Source organism: Bipolaris maydis (genome assembly GCF_028858645.1).
Source record: "Bipolaris maydis strain C4 unplaced genomic scaffold PSV08scaffold_16, whole genome shotgun sequence".
Lineage (NCBI taxonomy): Eukaryota > Fungi > Ascomycota > Dothideomycetes > Pleosporales > Pleosporaceae > Bipolaris > Bipolaris maydis.
In genome coordinates this window covers 1,101,949-1,123,909 of record NW_027093872.1, presented here as the reverse complement: position 1 = coordinate 1,123,909, position 21,961 = coordinate 1,101,949, and positions in this window count along the sequence as shown.

The following is a 21,961-nucleotide window of genomic DNA, read 5'->3' as shown; positions in this document are numbered from 1 at the left end:
GCATTTAGTTAATTATTAGATTAATTATTAAATTAATTATTAGATTAATTAATTACTATTTATAATTTAAGATTATAAGCTTAATTATTAAATACTTCTTTAAGTATTTAAATATCCCTTATAGTTATAATCTTATTGAACTTTAGATTAATAAGTTAATATAGATTATTACTTAAATAACTAGTAAGGTAGTATAGTTAAACTTAAGAATTAAGCTTTCTTATAAATTTATTTAGTTCTTTTTAATAGGCTAGTAATCTTTAAATTTTAATATTACTAATATTTAGTTTTATTTTATATTTTACTTTAAAAGGCGTTTAAAAATTAATATAACTATATAGTATTCTATTATATAGATATACTACTATAAGTAAGGCTTCTACTTAAAGTTTATATAGTATTTTTACTTTAAATAATAGAGCTCTAATCTTATTAAATAGAGTTTAATTAATTTGTTCTACGCTACCTTTAGCTTTAGAATTAAAAGGGGAAGTAAAATATAACTTAAACTCTCTTTAATTTAATAGCTTTTATAATTCTTTAGTATTTAGCTTATTATCTAATTAAATAAGCTTAATTAGCTTTAAATTCTAAACTTTAGCTCTTTTAATAAAAGCTTTAACTAGCGTTATAAGCTCTAATTTTAATATAAGAAGGTTTACTTCTAGCTATTTTGTATAGTAGTTTAAGAAAGTAATATAGTACTTATAGCCTTTATTTATTCTTAGCTTAATAAATCCTCTTAGATTATAGTATATTAGATTACTAAACTTATTAACTTGCGTTATAAGTAGATTTCTACTTATTTTACTAGTAAATTTCCTTTTTAAGTAGATCTTATAGTTGCTAAATAAGTTACTTATTTTAATATTTATTTTTATACTATTAGTATTATTATAAAGCTTATTTAAGCTTATTTTACTAATATAGCTAAAGCGTTAATATAATAGATTAATTTAATTATTTTCTTCTATTTAGTTAATTTAATTAATTTAATTAATTTAATTGATTTAATAGTTTTATTCGTTTTGATTAGTTAGTATTAATTTTAACTAATTAGGCTATTCTAATAGTATGGGCTAATTAGATAGATTAGTATTATCTAATATTAGTTTAGATAGTATAGGCTATTCTATTAGTAGTACTATATAATTAGCTTATAAATAAATCTAATTATTTTAATAGATATTACTAGTTATATAAAAGATTATAACTTTTTAATTATAGTAGCTCTTAGCTAATACATAGCTAGATTAAGTAATTAGACTATAGTCTCTTACAAATTTAAATTTAGCTCCTTTTTTAACTACTTAATAGAGACTAAGTAAGTTAATATAAAACTCTAGTATAAGAAGTACTTCTTTTAGTATAACTAATTAATTAGTGCTAGTAAAAGTAATTAGTACTTCTTCTTTACTAATTACTAGTAGTAGTATTTCTATATTACTCTATTTAATATAGGTATTAGAAATACTACTAATATTTCTAAATAGCATTTAGTTAGAATAGATATACGCACTAGCTCTACTATCTATTATCTATTTAATAGATTTATTTATTTTAACTAATTAAGTTATATTAATATTAGCGATAGTTTAGTTAACTAATACTATTATTAATAGAGCTATTTTAGATCTATTAGAGCCTTAGTTAGAGCGTTTACTTAGATCTTTCTACTAACACTAATTAATTATATACCTATTTCTTCTATAAAAGCTATAGTTTTTTAAGCTTTTATATTATTAGGTTAGTAAGGTTATTTTAATATCCTTTAGCTACTAGTTTTAATAAGATTAATTAGATTAATAGTATTGATTAGATTAATAGTATTAATTAGATTAATAGTATTAATTAGATTAATAAGTTAGCTCTAATTAATAGTCTAATTAATTAATAGATTAATAGTAGAATTAATAATCTAATTAATAATTAGATTAATAAGCTAGTTAATAAATTTATTACCTTTAGTAAGATTTAGTATCGCTTCTTTAGATTAAGTTATTAGAGCTATTTTTAATTAATTTTAGTTATTAAGCTTTATTAATAATCTAACTACTTAATATTTTAAGATTAATTTCTTTATTTAATCTAAAATCTTAAGTAATTACTATAACTAGATAATTAAAATCTAAATTTAAGTTATTTAGTGTTAGTATAGTAATAAACCTACTTAGTAATTTAATACTTTAAGCTTTAAGGCTAAAAGTAAGCCTTAATAGCTTTTAAAGATAGTTTTCTACGTTATTTTAGTAGCTTAAAATAGTAGTATTAATAAGTTCTTTATAGATAAGAAAGTCTAAGCTAAAACCTTCTTATATATATAGAGCTTTAAAGTTATTCTATAGCTCTACTAGAGTATTAATTTCTTTTATTTATAAGAGAGGTCTATTTTTAAGACTAAGTCTTATAGTAGATAGTATCTTTATCTTATTATTTTTAAATAATTCTAAATATTCTTCTAGTATAAGGCTAGCTATTATAGCTATATTACTATAATCTTATTTAATTAGGATTAATTAAATCTTTATAGCCTATATATTGTAATTTAAGCTTTCTTTAAGCTTTAGTACTTTAAAAATACTATTAGCTATTTTAATAGACTAATAGATTAATTAGTTAGATTAAGCTTATACTAATACTATTATAGTTACTATTCTTACTATAAAGAACTCTAGCTATAAATTATTAGCTTGATAAATTAAAAAAACTAATTAATTAATTAATTAATTAATTAATTAATTAATTAATAGATTAATAGGTTAAAATATTAATAAATTAATAGGTTATAGGCTTAGGAATTAATTAATTAATAAATTAATTAATCGCTAGATTATTTAATTAATTAATAAATAGTTTTAGTTCGCTAATTAAACTTTAGATAATAGAGTTTCTTAGCTCTTCGCCGTAGTTATCTTCTTAACTCTTATTACTCTAGCTCTTACTAAGAAACTAACTTAGATAGGTATAGTTCTTATATAGATAGCGGTAATTATAATAAATTAAAATAAATATATAGTACTAGAAGCTTTAATAGATTATATAATCTAGACTTATAACTTATTAAAATAAGATAGTAGAAGTTACTACTTATTTTACTAGTAGCTTAGAGGAAGAAATCTCTACCTTTTACTTATCTAGTAATAAACTTAGAGGTAGCTTATTAAAAGTTCTAATAAAAAGAGATAAATAAGAGATAAAGAGATATTACTAAGTGTTATATAGAGTTTAGGTCTATACTATTAGAGATATAAGCTTACTAGCTAATCTCTAATAGAACTAAGTACTTAACCTTTAACTAAGACACGTTAATTAATCTATTACTAGAAGCTATTATACTATTATCTAGTAATATCTATCTATTACGCTATAGATTACGTAAGCTACTACTAAGAAAACTCTTCTAGAATCTAAGATAACGAATATATAAGTAGTAGAAGAGCTAGTAGATAGAAAGAAGAAAAGAGTAGAGTAAATCCTACAGACTGTTACGAACCTAAGGAAGGGACAGCCAGAAGATAAAGGAAGAATAAAGGAAGAAGCCCATGTCAAGGCCTCACGAAGTAACAAGAACATATAGACCAATGACGCATGAGCGCCCCGCGTCCCACGGTCTTGGCGGAACGCCACCATGAGACAAGTCACGTGTGTCCCACGGATCCCACGATGTCCCACGAAGTACCACGCATGGGACAACATGACACATGTAGGACAATATGGAACATAGGACATTCCCTTAGTATATAGCATAGGCATTGAGCCCTTATGGCTCGATGTGTTCAACTTAAGTTTTGAGTACAAGTACAATACAGAGAGTTATTCTACTTGCACGTTACGTCCAATATTGCACCCTGCCGCTCTATCTGCGAAAACCAACCAACAAGAAGCTTGACACCGGAAGTCTTATATTACTTCTACTCGAGCTATACTCTTAACACTTTGAACACCCTCACGATGAGCGATATTGCAATGGACACCCCAGCCGCTTCCCAGACCGGAGGAACTGCAGCCAACGCCTACAAGCCTGACCTTTACCATGGCGACCGCAACAAACTCGAAGCCTGGCTCCTCCAGGTCGACCGATACTTCCACTTGGCCGGCGACAAGATTGACGAAAAGGACAAAGTCGTCTTAGCCACTAGTTACCACCGAGGTGACGCAGAGAAATGGTCCAACCCTATTATCAGACGATACATGGACGACTCTGTTGACGACAACGAGAATGCTAACCTAGTCGAAGACTGGGATGCTTTCAAAGCCAAGATGCGACAAAACTTTTCACCCTTCAAGGAATCCCTAATCGCGGAACAAAAGATTCAGACCCTACGCCAAACCAGGTCTGCCGCCGATTACACGACTCAATTCCAGCAATACGCAACGAACATTGAATGGGACGACAACGCTCTTATGCGCATGTACCGACAGGGCCTCAAGCCAATGGTGCGCAGAGAACTCATGAGAAGTGGAGCCAACGTCACCAACCTCGACGAACTCATAGCAGAAGCTATTCGACTCGACAATGAGCTATACGAGCTCGCATTGGAAGAACGACTATTCAACCAGGGAACGCGCAACTACGACAATAGGAACGATCGGCCTCGACAACAACATCACCGACGTTCACAGCCCAACCAGGGACGACAGAGGAGCTATCAGCCTAGGACACCCGGCGCATACGCAACCAATGGATATGAACCTATGCACCTCGACAACATCAATCAAGGAAAGGGACCTAGCAAGCCTCACTACAAGAAGGATAAGGACGACAAGAAGAAAATCAACTGCTACGCATGTGGCAAGGAAGGCCACATAGCACGCAACTGTATGAGCAAGAACAAGGTTAAACGACAGCTCAACGTCCTACACCACAAGTCGGAGCTAGATGACAACGAATCATGGAACGTTATCACCCGACCAGAGATCAAATATCACCCAGACGATACGGAAGTCATTAGCGGATTAGACGACCTAACCCTAACTACGTCTGAGGACACATCCGAAGCTGAACCAGTCAGCGACGAGGAATATGAGACGCCAGACGAGGAAGAACAATCCCTCGCGTCTAAATACGAGAAGATGGCACGATTCCAGGAAGAAAACAGACCATCGACGCCCTACGTAAAGAGGCAAGACAGCGCGATACCAGACTCACCCGAGACCTATTCAAGAGACAACCCAGCAGAAGTAGACAAATGGATCAACGCACTATCCATGCTACTTGGACGACCCAACGAGGCCTACAACGATAACAAGACACTACTCGACAAATACAACACGCTATGGCACCTACGATCAGACATCGACTTTTACAAGATCAAGACAACTCAGCGATTGCCAACGTATACGCATATCACGGCCAACATTACGAGGTTAGAACAGGGACTCACGCCCCAAGGGGAAACACGAGTACAGAAGACGCAAGGACGGAACAACTCCTGCGAACCTGTATGGTACTGGTACGACGCAAGGAACAGGAACCACGCGAGTATATCATGGACCGCGTGTACGCATGACTACTGCCCAACTCACTACTCGGACAAGAGAGGAGCTGGATGGAGCCCACAGCACGCAAAAGGCATGCCTAAGTGCAAATGGCTATGGTACGAATGCAAGGACGACAGCTGCCCAAAACACCTATGGGACAAGCGAGAAAAAATGCACTTTCCGGGACGAGAAGACCCCCAGGACATTATACAGATGCAAACAGCATACGAAGTGCAGTACCCAGACGGTCCCTCGACGGAATGCAGGGAAGACCAATGGTACACATGCCTCAGCAACGAATGCGAGAAGCATGCAGTGGCAAGAGACTACTACGGATATCGACAAGAAGAGTCTTTTTTAGGCCAACGACAGGGCAACAAGGCCCCTCCAGGGAAATCAACGTACTAGAATCCCTAGGATTGATAAAGCTCAAGACGAAGCTTAACGGAATACGGATGCAGGCACTAGTGGATTCAGGATCACAGGCAAACTATGTTTCAGCGCACGTAGTAACCCGAGCCGGACTCGAGGTACGACGGAAACAACAGCCTTACCCACTACACGTAGCCAACGGCGAGCCAATGCCAAATGAAAACGAGATTACACACGAGGTCAGAAAAGTGACACTCAGCATCCAGGAGCATGTGGAGGAGATTGACCTAGACGTCATCGGACTAGCTACCCACGACATCATTTTAGGACTCCCATGGCTCAGGAAACACAACCCGCGGATCGACTGGAAGTCGAAGGTGTTTCAATTTGAGTGCTGCGGAACGGACGCAACCGCAAGCCAGCCTACGCATCGGCAGAGTTCGATGGTAGATGAGAGTAACATTGCCAAGCAGTGCAATAACGCCGAGAGAAGAGCGTACTCGAAAGGTAGTTCCCAGGATAGGAAGCCACACTCCGCAGATACCGAAACTAGGCCAACGGATCACGAAGCGAGAGGAAGGGAGAACAGCGCAACTCCAGAGTTCCCTGAACAGTATAAGGAATACGAACATCTATTTCAGGAAGTGGTAGACGAAACAGCGTTACCAGAGCATAAACCCTGGGACCATGAGATAGTCTTACAGGAAGGAAAGACACCGACTTTCGGGCCCATATATCAACTATCGGAAAGAGAGCTCAAGGTACTAAGAGAGTACATCGACAAGAGTCTAGCCAAGGGATACATACGACCATCGAAGTCACCAGCAGGATATCCAATTATGTTTGTACCAAAGAAGGACGGTACGGATCGACTATGTGTCGATTATCGGCGACTCAACGACATCACAGTAAAGAATCGATACCCACTACCGAACATCACAGAGCTCAGGGATCGATTATCTCGTGCGAAGATCTTCACGGCGCTAGATCTCCGAGATGGATACCACCTTATCAGAATGAAGAAAGGTGAAGAATGGAAAACAGCATTCAGAACTCGATACGGACATTACGAGTATCTAGTCATGCCATTTGGGCTTACGAACGCCCCAGCAACGTTCCAGGAACTTATCAACGACGTACTTAGGCCATACTTAGACATATTCGTTATCGCCTACCTGGACGACATCCTTATCTATTCAGAAGATGAGAAGGATCACATAAGACATGTGAAGACAGTGCTCAAGGCTTTAGGTGAACACAGCCTTAGACTCAAGCTGAAGAAGTGTGAATTCCACAAGACCAAGGTCGACTTCTTAGGCTACACAGTAGGAGTCAACGGAGTACAGATGAGCGAAGAGAAGATTCAAGTCATCAAGGACTGGCCGACACCAACCACAGTTACAGAGATCCAATCATTCTTAGGATTTGTAAACTTTAACCGACAATTCATTCAGAACTTCTCAAAGATCGCGATACCAATGACACGACTCACGCGCAAGGACACGCCGTTCGTGTGGAGCAAGGAAGCAGACGAAGCCTTCAACAAGCTCAAGACAGCATGTATTACACCACCATGCTTTAGGATATTCACCCCAGGCGTACCAATGAAGATTGAAACGGACGCATCAGACCTAGCCCTAGGAGGCTGTGCCAGCATATTCATCAACGACAAATGGCACCCAGTAGCATACTATTCAAGGAAGTTCTCAGGACCAGAAGAACGATACGACGTACACGACAAAGAACTACTAGCTATCGTAGCATGTTTACAACACTGGAGAGTATACGCAGAAAGCTGCTCAGAACTCACGATCTACACGGATCACAAGAACCTAGTACACTTCACAACGACGAAGGTACTCAACCGAAGACAGACCAGATGGGCTGAACTACTAGGACAATACAAGTTCAAGATTGTCTACACACCAGGAAAAGAAAACGGAAGAGCCGACGCTCTCAGCCGACGACACGACATCGCAGGAACTAAGACGATAGTCGACAGACCCATACTCAGGACCAATGAAGACGGGACATTAGGGCCCGCACACGAACTCAGCATCATTATGAAAATCGGGAACGACGTACCCGAAGAAGTACAGCAAACCATCATCGAAGAACATCATAACGATCCTGTACACGGACATCCAGGAATCGCCAGGACGATGGAACTCATTCAACGGAATTACCAATTCAAAGGCATGAAAGACAAGGTTACAGCATACATCGCCAAATGCGCAGAATGCCAGAAGAACAAGCATAGCACACATGCACCATACGGAGAGATGCAAGCTTTAGAACTGCCACAAGAACCGTGGGCAGACATCTCTATGGACTTTGTCACAGGATTACCAGCTTCAAAGGATCCAACGACCAAGGTTACCTACAACGCGATACTTGTTGTAGTGGATCGCTTTACAAAGCAAGCGGAGTACATACCATTCAGGAACGACTACACAGCAGTGGACTTAGCACACATTATCCACGACCGGATCATTCGACATCACGGAATACCAAAGTCAATCATCAGCGATAGAGACAAACTATTCACATCCAACTTTTGGACGACGCTACTCGCAGCAATCGGGACTAAGAGAAAGCTATCGACAGCTTACCACCCGCAAACCGATGGACAGACCGAACGAACAAATCGAACAATGAAGACATATCTCAGGATTTACGCCAATCATCAGCAAGACAATTGGGTACAACTACTACCTATGGCACAGATGGCATACAACAACAAAACATCAGAAGCAACAGGCAAAACACCGTTTTTCGCCAACCACGGACGACATCCAAATCTCTTTACTAGAACATATCCAAGCTTAAAGACAGAAGCAGCCATCGCAACGGCTGAACAACTTAAGAAAATCCACGAAGAACTACGAGAGTCACTCGAACAGGCTCAACGCCAAAGCATTTCCTATCAGAACAAGAAAAGAAAAATGGCACCTCAGCTAAAGAAGGGGGATAGAGTATATCTACTCACGAAGAACCTTCGCACCCAACGTCCAAGCAAGGGACTAGACCACGTCAAAGTCGGACCATTTTTAATTTCAAAACAAAACGGACCAGTTACTTATACACTCGACTTGCCAGCCGACGCGAAGATACACCCAAGATTCCATGTACGACTATTGGAACCAGCAGACCCCGAAACGCCACTACAGAAAACATTCCATTACGAACCCGAAGAAGAAAACGAATTTGAAGTCGAAAGAATTATATCCCACCGAATTAAAAATAACAAAACCGAATACCTAGTCAAATGGTTAGGATACCCAGACAGCGAAAACACATGGGAACCAGAGACCAACCTCACGAACTGCCGCCAGCGCCTGGCACAGTATCACCAATCGCCTCCGCGAACCCCGGATCACCCTCCAAGAAAGTAGGCATGAAGACACTCCAATCCAAAGCAGGAGTACCCGGCATCAGGCCACCCTCCAAGGTGGACACCTCTCGATTTGCCCACTCCATGGCCTCCAACGCCTCAATATCCTCGACATACTTTCCCGACTCGTCAACCCACTGTTGTTCACGACGTTTCAGGATTTTCCTTTGTTTACGAAGACGATCTTTCTTCGCACGCGCCGCCATTAGCGCCTCCAGAGCTGCAGACTCCGCTGCATCAACCTCAGCCTCTTGTTGTTCAAGACGCGCCAACTCTTGATCCAACTTTTCGAAATTCGGAACCGGAACCTCCACCGGAACACACGACTTCACACCATTCCGATAACAATTCCCACACTCCTTCTTCAACGACGACATTCGACACTCCAGACCCCGCTTCGCACAATATTGACAAGAAACCATCGCGAGTCCCCCAGTACGGTTAATTCGATCACCAACGGAATGACGATGCGCAGTACTTCTAGAGACCATGACAAGTTAGCTCATGAGGACATGAAGCCAGGAAGGGGAGGATAGTGTTACGAACCTAAGGAAGGGACAGCCAGAAGATAAAGGAAGAATAAAGGAAGAAGCCCATGTCAAGGCCTCACGAAGTAACAAGAACATATAGACCAATGACGCATGAGCGCCCCGCGTCCCACGGTCTTGGCGGAACGCCACCATGAGACAAGTCACGTGTGTCCCACGGATCCCACGATGTCCCACGAAGTACCACGCATGGGACAACATGACACATGTAGGACAATATGGAACATAGGACATTCCCTTAGTATATAGCATAGGCATTGAGCCCTTATGGCTCGATGTGTTCAACTTAAGTTTTGAGTACAAGTACAATACAGAGAGTTATTCTACTTGCACGTTACGTCCAATATTGCACCCTGCCGCTCTATCTGCGAAAACCAACCAACAAGAAGCTTGACACCGGAAGTCTTATATTACTTCTACTCGAGCTATACTCTTAACACAGACTACCTTAAGAAGATAATTTAACTATTCTCTCTCTCTTAGTAATATCTCTTTATCTCTTATTTATCTCTCTTTACTAGAACCTTTAATAAGCTACCTCTAAGTCTATTACTAGATAAGTAAAAGGTAGAAACCTCTTCCTCTAAGCTACTAGTAAAATAAGTAGTAACTTCTACTATCTTATTTTAATAAGTTATAAGTCTAGATTATATAATCTATTAAAGCTTCTAGTACTATATATTTATTTTAATTTATTATAATTACCGCTATCTATATAAGAACTATACCTATCTAAGTTAGTTTCTTAGTAAGAGCTAGAGTAATAAGAGTTAAGAAGATAACTACGGCGAAGAGCTAAGAAACTCTATTATCTAAAGTTTAATTAGCGAACTAAAACTATTTATTAATTAATTAAATAATCTAGCGATTAATTAATTTATTAATTAATTAATTACTAAGCCTATAACCTATTAATTTATTAATATTTTAACCTATTAATCTATTAATTAATTAATTAATTAATTAATTAATTAATTAATTAGTTTTTTTAATTTATCAAGCTAATAATTTATAGCTAGAGTTCTTTATAGTAAGAATAGTAACTATAATAGTATTAGTATAAGCTTAATCTAACTAATTAATCTATTAGTCTATTAAAATAGCTAATAGTATTTTTAAAGTACTAAAGCTTAAAGAAAGCTTAAATTACAATATATAGGCTATAAAGATTTAATTAATCCTAATTAAATAAGATTATAGTAATATAGCTATAATAGCTAGCCTTATACTAGAAGAATATTTAGAATTATTTAAAAATAATAAGATAAAGATACTATCTACTATAAGACTTAGTCTTAAAAATAGACCTCTCTTATAAATAAAAGAAATTAATACTCTAGTAGAGCTATAGAATAACTTTAAAGCTCTATATATATAAGAAGGTTTTAGCTTAGACTTTCTTATCTATAAAGAACTTATTAATACTACTATTTTAAGCTACTAAAATAACGTAGAAAACTATCTTTAAAAGCTATTAAGGCTTACTTTTAGCCTTAAAGCTTAAAGTATTAAATTACTAAGTAGGTTTATTACTATACTAACACTTAATAACTTAAATTTAGATTTTAATTATCTAGTTATAGTAATTACTTAAGATTTTAGATTAAATAAAGAAATTAATCTTAAAATAATAAGTAGTTAGATTATTAATAAAGCTTAATAACTAAAATTAATTAAAAATAGCTCTAATAACTTAATCTAAAGAAGCGATACTAAATCTTACTAAAGGTAATAAATTTATTAACTAGCTTATTAATCTAATTATTAATTAGATTATTAATTCTACTATTAATCTATTAATTAATTAGACTATTAATTAGAGCTAACTTATTAATCTAATTAATACTATTAATCTAATTAATACTATTAATCTAATCAATACTATTAATCTAATTAATCTTATTAAAACTAGTAGCTAAAGGATATTAAAATAACCTTACTAACCTAATAATATAAAAGCTTAAAAAACTATAGCTTTTATAGAAGAAATAGGTATATAATTAATTAGTGTTAGTAGAAAGATCTAAGTAAACGCTCTAACTAAGGCTCTAATAGATCTAAAATAGCTCTATTAATAATAGTATTAGTTAACTAAACTATCGCTAATATTAATATAACTTAATTAGTTAAAATAAATAAATCTATTAAATAGATAATAGATAGTAGAGCTAGTGCGTATATCTATTCTAACTAAATGCTATTTAGAAATATTAGTAGTATTTCTAATACCTATATTAAATAGAGTAATATAGAAATACTACTACTAGTAATTAGTAAAGAAGAAGTACTAATTACTTTTACTAGCACTAATTAATTAGTTATACTAAAAGAAGTACTTCTTATACTAGAGTTTTATATTAACTTACTTAGTCTCTATTAAGTAGTTAAAAAAGGAGCTAAATTTAAATTTGTAAGAGACTATAGTCTAATTACTTAATCTAGCTATGTATTAGCTAAGAGCTACTATAATTAAAAAGTTATAATCTTTTATATAACTAGTAATATCTATTAAAATAATTAGATTTATTTATAAGCTAATTATATAGTACTACTAATAGAATAGCCTATACTATCTAAACTAATATTAGATAATACTAATCTATCTAATTAGCCCATACTATTAGAATAGCCTAATTAGTTAAAATTAATACTAACTAATCAAAACGAATAAAACTATTAAATCAATTAAATTAATTAAATTAATTAAATTAACTAAATAGAAGAAAATAATTAAATTAATCTATTATATTAACGCTTTAGCTATATTAGTAAAATAAGCTTAAATAAGCTTTATAATAATACTAATAGTATAAAAATAAATATTAAAATAAGTAACTTATTTAGCAACTATAAGATCTACTTAAAAAGGAAATTTACTAGTAAAATAAGTAGAAATCTACTTATAACGCAAGTTAATAAGTTTAGTAATCTAATATACTATAATCTAAGAGGATTTATTAAGCTAAGAATAAATAAAGGCTATAAGTACTATATTACTTTCTTAAACTACTATACAAAATAGCTAGAAGTAAACCTTCTTATATTAAAATTAGAGCTTATAACGCTAGTTAAAGCTTTTATTAAAAGAGCTAAAGTTTAGAATTTAAAGCTAATTAAGCTTATTTAATTAGATAATAAGCTAAATACTAAAGAATTATAAAAGCTATTAAATTAAAGAGAGTTTAAGTTATATTTTACTTCCCCTTTTAATTCTAAAGCTAAAGGTAGCGTAGAACAAATTAATTAAACTCTATTTAATAAGATTAGAGCTCTATTATTTAAAGTAAAAATACTATATAAACTTTAAGTAGAAGCCTTACTTATAGTAGTATATCTATATAATAGAATACTATATAGTTATATTAATTTTTAAACGCCTTTTAAAGTAAAATATAAAATAAAACTAAATATTAGTAATATTAAAATTTAAAGATTACTAGCCTATTAAAAAGAACTAAATAAATTTATAAGAAAGCTTAATTCTTAAGTTTAACTATACTACCTTACTAGTTATTTAAGTAATAATCTATATTAACTTATTAATCTAAAGTTCAATAAGATTATAACTATAAGGGATATTTAAATACTTAAAGAAGTATTTAATAATTAAGCTTATAATCTTAAATTATAAATAGTAATTAATTAATCTAATAATTAATTTAATAATTAATCTAATAATTAACTAAATGCTAATCTAAATACTAACTAAAACCTTTATCTAATAATAAATTAGATAAAACTAATAAATTAAAATAATTAGAAATCTACTAATTAAATAAAAAAAGTTAGATAAAATCTAATTATACTTATTAAGAATAGAGCTAGAATAATAGAATTAGCTCTATCTATTAAAGTTAAAATAGATAATATTATTCTTAAAGAAATTTTATTTACTTCTAAGAATATTACTAATCTAAAAAACTACTCCTAAGTTCTTAAGTATACTAATAAGGATTAATATCTATTAGTAATATAAAAAGAGCTAGATTAGCTATAAAAGAATAATACTTAGACGCTTATACTAAGGCCTTCTAATTAACTAGTACTTAAAAGACGCTAGGTACTTAATAAAAAATACTAATAAAATAATAACTTTATATTTAAAGCCTATTAGGTAGCTAAAAGTTTTTAATAAGAGTTTAGTATTAACTATTAAGGAACGTTTACTAATACTATAAGGCCTAATATTATCTATCTATTACTTATAATTGTAATAGCCTAAGGCTAGGCTATATAGAGCTAGAATATAAAATAAGCTTTTCTAAATATACTAATTAATACTACGATATATATTAAATAACTAGAGGGATTTTTAAATTTAAATTATCCTAACTATATTTATTTACTTAATAAGGCTCTATATAGGCTTAAATAAGCTAGTTAATAATAGTAGAAACTACTATTAAGCTTACTCTATTAACTAGGTTTTTAATCCTTACTAATTAATATAGCTACCTATATCTATTAAAAATAGAAAATAATAATTATAACCTATATAGATAATTTACTTATTTTTAAACTAGATAAATAAAAGATTTAATAGCTATTCTATAAGCTATCTAATATATTAGAGCTTCAAATTAAAGACCTTAGTAATATAACTAAATTCCTAGGTATCTAAGTTAATTAATCTCATTAATTAATATATATTAGCTAAGAAAGCTATCTTTAACAGCTGCTTACTTATTTTAATAAGTAGAATGTTAAGCTAAGAAAAATACCTTTACTATAAGGTACTAAGCTTATAAAAAACGACTAAATAGTAATACTAAAAGATATTAATCTATTTTAATAATAAATTAGTGCACTAATCTATTTATCTATCTTTACTTAGCTAGATATTACCTACGTAGTTAATCTTCTATTACGATTTATAGCTAATCTAAGCCCTAAATATTTTAGTAATCTTAATAACCTATAAGAATACCTATTATAATTAAGCTAAATTAGACTATTATATTAACTGAGCTTTAATATTTAAGAAGACTCTATTAAAACTAATTAATCTATATTAATAAGATTAGATTAGATTAAGCTAATTAGATCTACTAATATAGATTAGGGGGGTAATTTTAATACCTATAGATCTACTATAAGATATATCTTTTTACTCTAGTTAAATAAGAGTTATTATATAATTTTATAGCTATTAAAGCTCTAACTAACTATTATGTTTTTAAGTATAGAAGCTAAATTTATAGCTTACTACAAAGCTATAAAATAAAGTATCTATTTAAACTAGATTATTAAAAGTATTAAACTACTATTTAATATATTATTAGATAGAACTATTACTATATACTCTAATAGCTAAAGCGTAATTTAACTATCTAAAAATCCTACCTACTACGCGAGGACGAAATATATTAATATTTAATATTACTTTATTCGCGAAAAGGTAGAGGATAAATAGATCTAAATATAATACTAAAGTACTAACTAGCTACTAGCTAATTGTTTTATTAAAGCTATAAACGCTAATAAGATTTAAGATTTTTAATCGCAATTAAATCTAGTTAATCCATTAAATCTATTAGCTTAATCTAGCCTATTACATTAAACTAATCTATTAAACTAATCTATTAAACTAATCTATTAAACTAATCTATTAAACTAATCTATTCAACTAATCTATTAAACTAATCTATTAAACTAATCTATTAAAACAATCTAACCTATTAAATTAATTAAATCTATTAGCCTAAGGTTATTAAAATAAACAAGCTAATTAAAACTAGGAGATTAATTAAATCTTAGCTACTTAGCTTAAGAGAGTGTATTAGAGATATAAGCTTACTAGCTAATCTCTAATAGAACTAAGTACTTAACCTTTAACTTAGACACGTTAATTAATCTATTACTAGAAGCTATTATACTATTATCTAGTAATATCTATCTATTACGCTATAGATTACGTAAGCTACTACTAAGAAGACTCTTTTAGAATCTAAGATAATAAATATATAAGTAGTAGAAGAGCTAGTAGATAGAAAGTAGAAAAGAGTAAAGCGAATTCTATAGACTACCTTAAGAAGATAATTTAACTATTCTCTCTCCTCTAGTAATATCTCTTTATCTCTTATTTATCTCTCTTTACTAGAACCTTTAATAAGCTGCCTCTAAGTCTATTACTAGATAAGTAGAAGGTAGAGACCTCTACCTCTAAGCTACTAGTAGAATAAGTAGTAACTTCTACTATCTTATTCTAATATATACTACTCTAGTTAGGTCTGCTACTATAGTTAATAAGCCTTACGTTAGTATTCTATAAAGTTTATCTAGTAAAATAGTAGAGTAGTATACTTAAATAGAAAGGTAATAAAAAGTTAGATAACTTAATCTATATTACTATAGACTAATAAGTAATAATGTTATTAAGTAAAGATACTAGTAAGAAAGTATAATTTAAGTTAACTACAACGAGAGTAAATAATAAAATCTATCTATCCTTATATTCTTATTACTTTAGTTCTAGTATCTAGCTAAGCTACTAGCATCTTAGATATTGTTAGTATCTCTAGATATTTTAGTATCTCTAGAGGTTCTATCTTAGTAAAATGCTAAGTTACGTAATCTACGCCCTACGTTAATTATTACTTTCTAACGTAGACGTTTTATAGGCTTCTTACCTTCTATCCCTTTATTAAGGAGAGAATTCTTCTTATTACTTATAACACTAAGAGAAAGAGAATAGTTAAATTATCTTTCTAAGGTAGTCTATAAGATTTACTCTACTCTTCTCTACTTTCTATCTACTAGCTATTCTACTACTATTTATTTTTATTATCTTAGATTCTAAAAGAGTCTTCTTAGTAGTAGCTTATATAATCTATAGTATAATAGATAAATATTACTAAATAATAGTATAATAGCTTCTAGTAATAGATTAATTAATAAGTTTTAGTTAAAGATTAAGTACTTATTCTATTAAAGATTAGCTAGTAAGCTTATATCTTTAATAGATAATAGCTATTAAGTAGATTAACGCGTCTAGCTAGTCTCTACTACATTTTATAATTCTATTTAATAAAGTTTACTAAAGTAGTATAATAGTATAGATAAGATAAATTAGATTTATTTTAATTATAGAGTTACTTTAGAAGTATATAAAAGTACGTAGAATATAAGTAATCTAAGATTAAATTTAATACTTATAGACCTTATATAAAAGAATATTAAAAAACTACTAGATAAGTTATTATAAATAGTAGACTGTAATATCTTTATAATTTCTATTAATCTTTAAAAGAAACTAGTTTAGACTCTATTTAAGTATTAGTTATATTAGTAGCTTAGCTATTATACTCTCTATTCTCTTTCTTTTACTCTCTATCTTTTATAGCTTATTTTAAGCTATTAAGAACTTTTACTATAGAACTATTTAAACTTCTTACTTTTAATATTACTACTTATTAGAATATTACTACTTAGATAGTGGAAGTTACTGCTTATTCTACTAGTAGCTTAGAAGTAGAGGTCTCTACCTTCTACTTATCTAGTAATAGACTTAGAGGTAGCTTATTAAAGGTTCTAGCTAAAGAGTAATAAATAAGAGATAAAGAGATATTACTAGAGGAGAGAGAATAGTTAAATTATCTTCTAAGGTAGTCTATAGGATTCGCTCTACTCTTCTCTTCTTTCTATCTACTAGCTCTTCTACTACTTATATATTTATTATCTTAGATTCTAGAAGAGTCTTCTTAGTAGTAGCTTACGTAATCTATAGCGTAATAGATAGATATTACTAGATAATAGCATAATAGCTTCTAGTAATAGATTAATTAACGAGTTTTAGTTAAAGATTAAGTACTTATTCTATTAGAGATCAGCTAGTAAGCTTATATCTCCAACACTACTTACTATTTTACTTAATTTAAAATAAAATCTAGTATTTTTCTATATATATAATATTAGTCTATTTATTTACTTATAGAATATATCAATACTACGCTATCTTACCCCTATAATAATAATAATAAAACTTTTTCTATAGCTATATATATATATATATTATATTACTTTACTACTTTACAAGTATATTACAAAAGATATATTATTTTATTTATTTTTATTTACTTTATATTAAAGATAAGCTATTTAGTTATTTTTTAACTTTACTTAATCAATATTACTCTAAACTAAATTATTACTGTTTAATAAACTTTAAACCAATTTAACTATTATTTTAATAACTTAAAAATTTTACTTTAAACTAATTTAATTATCTACTCTAAACTAAACTAGAACTTATAATAATAAATATATATAGTAGTAGAGTAGCTAGGTAAAAGAAAAATAAGAGAAAAACCTACTAAGAAAAAATAAAAGAAAGTAATATACTATATTAAGAGTTAATTATAATATAATTACTTTTTATTCTCTTTCTCTATACTTTTTATTCTTCTACTTAAATAAAATTACTTTTAAGTCTATTACTAGATAAGTAGAAGGTAGAGATCTCTACTACTAAGCTACTAGTAGAATAAGTAACTACTTCTACTATCTTCTTTATTTAATTTAATACTTTATACTTTTAATTATAGTATTTTTGATATTAATTTTAATTTTAAGTTAAAGAGGTCTAAGAAGTATAATTATAATACTTAGTAAAAGAAGAAGTACTTATATATAAGTTTAACTACTCTAATTAATAATAATAGGATACTAAATTAGCTAGATTTTAAAGTATATTACTAAAAAGTTTAAAAATTTTTTATTATTATAAACTATTACGCTACTACTTATAAGAGTAAGAATCTACATACTAATTATTACTCTACTAAGAAGGTAGTAAAGAAGGCTACCGTAGTTTTAGCCTATTAAGTTTAAGTAACTTATAGTTAAGAAAAAGAGTTATTAGTTATATAGCTATTAGCTACTAGCTACTAAGTTCTAGTAAAGATTTAGGGCTACTTTAGTTATTTAGAGAATTAAATAGTAGGCTTAAAGTAAACTATTACTAGCCTTATAGCTATTTTAGCTTCTATTTCTTATTATTAGTTAGGTTAGAATAGAAGAAGAAGTAGTAAGAAGAGGGAGAATTTAGACGTAGTTATATAGTTTATTTCTAACTACTATAGCTTAGAGAAGAATAATATAACTACTACTACTTCTAAATTAAAGATTTAAGTAATAGTAGAGGGTCTAGAGAGGTTTAGGTTCTTTTTATAAGAGTTTTTAGTTTATTTTAAATACTTATTATAAATCTTAATTTTCTTTTTCTTTTTTTTAAATTTTATTATCTTATAGTAAAGTTATATTATCTTTATCTTACTTTTAAGCTTAAATTTACTTTAATAGAGCTTAGAGTAGTTCTAGTTTAATTAAGTTTTATTTATAGAAGAGTTTAAGTTTATAAAATACTTCTATAAAGTTAGAGATAAAATACTAAGTAAAGTCTAAGTTATATCTAACCTACTTTACTTAATACTTTAACTTTAAGTAATATAACTTACTAACTAAGATTTCTTTAACTTCTTACTTATCTATACTATAAATTAGATTACTTAAAAGTTTAAATACTTCTTATTTTAAGAAAAGATTCTAAAAGTCTTTATATAAAAGTTCTAAAGTAAAGATATTATATATCTAAGACTCTTCTAGTAGCTAAAGCTAATAAAAGTTCTTTACTTATTCTAATACTTTAAATAGTTCTTTCTATTTATTAGATAGCCTTTAGCTAAAATAGCTTAGATTAATATTATAAATATTTAAAAAGACTTAATCTTCTACTTTCTAATTAATAGAATATTAGTACTAATTTACTATAGTTTATATTTATTTTTAAGTTTTCTTAAATTATTCTTTAGTAATCTTCTAAGCTTTATATATTTAGCTAGCTAATATAAGAGCCTCTACCTAATTTAACTTATTAGAAGTAGAAGAGAGTTTTAAAGCTTAGTTCTAATTCTAGCTTTATTATAGTTTTATTCTATATAAGGTTTAGTATAGAGATATTCTAATAAAGAAATAAAGTAAGGAATTTTAAGCTTTATTAATTAGAGGTAATAACTTACTTTAATTATCTTAATAGTAGGTTATAAATAGGTATAGTCTTTAGTTAATATACTTATTTATAATCTTAGTTTAGTTATTTATCTTCTTATAGAAATCTATAAATAAATTAACTTTAATACTTAGAATTTAATAAAACTTAAACTAGAATTTAGAGATAAACTATAGGCCTCTATCTAAGATAATAATTTTAAGTATATAACTAAAATAGTATACCTATTAAATAAATAGCTTAGCTATACTTTTTACTATAATAGTCTTATAATAAGAGATAGAGATAGCTTACTTTAATAAGTAGTTCATAATAACTATAATTATATAATAACTAGACTTATTTTAGAAGAACTCTTTAAAATTTATATATAGGTACTATATAGGCTTATTAAGAATTAGAAGGAGGTAAATTATACTAGAAACTTAGGTTTATTTTAAATATACTTTTTATTATACTATATAGTTTTAAATATATCTTTTATAAGAAGCTTCTATATCTTTTTAAAAGTACTTTTAGGCTAGTAAATAGTAAGTTTTCTTAGTACTAAAGTAGATAGAAGAAATCTAATTATATACTTCTTATATAAGATAAATATAAAAAATTAATTTAAAGAGAATATATAGTCTATCTATATCTAATAGAAAGTTACTACAAAGTTAGTATCTTTTTAGTAGTAATACTCTTTATTTTTAAAAGAAAAAATAGTTAAGTTATAGAATAGCTTTAATAAGTTTAAAGAAGTCTAAGAATATTAGATTTAATAAGAGTTTAATAGTAGAAATAATAATAAGTAAGTTACTAGTACTTTTAGATTATAAAGATCTCTACTAAGTTAGATTTAATTTAATTATTTAGTTAGTATAGTTCTAGTAGAACTTGTAACTTATTATTAGTTTAAGCTAACTTAAGATTTTCTATATCTTATTCTTATTATAAGAAGATATTAGTATAAGCGTTACTTTTACTAAGTATATAATAAATAAGAAAATTACAAAGAGCTAACTTCTTAGCCTATCTTACTTATTTAGTATTTAAAACCTTAGTACTTATAAAGTATTTTAGAGAGTAGTAATCTAAATATATATAAACTTAAAATTTAGTAAAAAGTAATTTAAGTTACTATTTACTAAAAGCAGTAACTTTAGTAAGTATATAAGTAATTTTTAGTTCTTTAGAGCTTTTACTTTTTTAAGATCTACTTTTAATTCTTAGTTTATTAGTATATAACTTAGGTATTTAGTCTAAATAATATAGAATTTACTTTTTCTAATATTAACTTAAAGTCTAGCTACTTATAACCTTCTTAGTACTTACTATATATATAAAGTATAGTTTTTAAGTAACTTAGATTATATTAAGATATTATCTGAATAAATAATATAGAATAAGTCTAAGAATTTAATTAATATTTTTTTTATATAGTACTAATATATAGCTAGTTTATTATATAGCCTAAAAAGTAAAACTTTAGATTTATAAGTTCTATAATAAGTCTAGAATATAGTATATTTCTCAGAGTTAAAATTTATTCAAATCTTATTAAAGGCTATATAAATATTTAGCTTTATAAAGATTTAAGCTTTTTAAATATAAGCTAATAATTTATTAATATAAAGAATTAAATAGAAGTCTTTCTATATAATTAAGTTAAGCCAATAGTAGTTAATATAGATATAGCGGTTACTATTAAGCTTCTAAATATATAAAATAAAGAAGATAAAGAAGCTACTATTAGAGTTAATATATCCTTTTTATAAGTTCTTTAATATAAAGGCTTTTATAGCTTTTAGCTTCTTACTACTTTACTTATATAAAGAGCTAAACTAATTTAAAAGAAGTTTAATAAGTATAATCTTATAGTTATATTAATAATATTTTAGTAGTTAATCTATAGTAAATTTACTAAATATATTATAGTAAGAATTATATTTAAGTAGAAGCTAGTTCTAAATAAGCTTTACGTTCTTAAGATTATCTTTATTTAATTATTTTTATAAGATCTAATTAATTTTATAAATACTAATAGTAAAGAATATATTTTTTTTTTATTTTATAGTATAGTAGAAAGCGTTAATAAAAATAATTATAATATAGAAAGATAGAGTTATAATAGAGAAAGTCTAAATAAAGTCTAGAGGGGGTTTAATTACTAGTAAA